Genomic DNA, 1,040 nt, shown 5'->3' with positions numbered 1-1,040 from the left:
TTTGTACTGCCTTGTCATTCTGGCTTAGTCAGATTCAAGCTTAAGAGGTCCCCTGCTCTTTTAACCTCAAGGTCTGCATCTCAAGAAGGTATTTTTGTCATGTTGGATTATCAGACTCAAGGTTTTGACCCCTGGAGTCAGGCATATCACAAGAATCACTATGCTAGTAGGATGTGGGTGAGCCACCCCCTAGCTGTACATTTTGAGGCTGGGTCAATAGAAGTCTGGCATATCTCCAGACATTACACTTCTGAGCCCTTTAACACAGCCATAAGGAAAGTTACAGCATTCTAGAAGCCGTGGCATAGCGTCCCCACCCCTACTGTTGGTATCAGTGACTCAGCAGACCAGACAGCAAGTTGGAGGGACATGTAGGGAAACCCAGCCTCGCACTCCTGCCAACGGCTTGAGGCAGAGTTGCCATCAAGAGCAGCCCTCAGCCTAACTCCACCACTACTAGTGGATAAGGGGAGCTGCACAGCTGCTTGTATACTAATTGTCTTGATTTATGAAGTGTTCCCACGTGAAAACTTGACAAGCACCATGGGGCATGGTGGTGCATGCCTTTATAGCACCATGGAGCAAAGAGTATTCTGCTTCAGCCTGTTCTACATAGACCCTGTCTCAAAAAACAAAACCCTACAGTTACAAGTATGGTAAAATTTGCCTAACAGTTTGTACCAGGGTTCACCCCAAACAAACGGGAACTTTTACGCCAGGAACCAAAAGGTCTGCTTCAATGCCCCAGACTCACTCTGGCCAAACCCAACTCTGGGCCAGACTTTTCCTTTTTTGTTTGAGACAGGGTCTATATAATCCTGATGTCGTGGAATTTGCTATGGTAGATCAGGCTAGATTCGAACTCAGAGATCTGCTTACCTCTGGCTACTGAGTGCTAGAAAAAGGGATGCATAATCTCCATTTTTGTGACTAGTTCTTTGTGGTTCACAATGGCACTCTCCCCACTCCAGTAGTGTTGCAAGTGGCTTCTTTCCAGTTCTCCATAAGGCCAGGGCCCTTCTCAGATCCCGCAACTACCA

Source organism: Meriones unguiculatus, chromosome 8 (assembly GCF_030254825.1).
Source record: "Meriones unguiculatus strain TT.TT164.6M chromosome 8, Bangor_MerUng_6.1, whole genome shotgun sequence".
Taxonomy (NCBI): Eukaryota; Metazoa; Chordata; class Mammalia; order Rodentia; family Muridae; genus Meriones; species Meriones unguiculatus.
Note: the sequence above shows the minus strand (reverse complement) of the source record.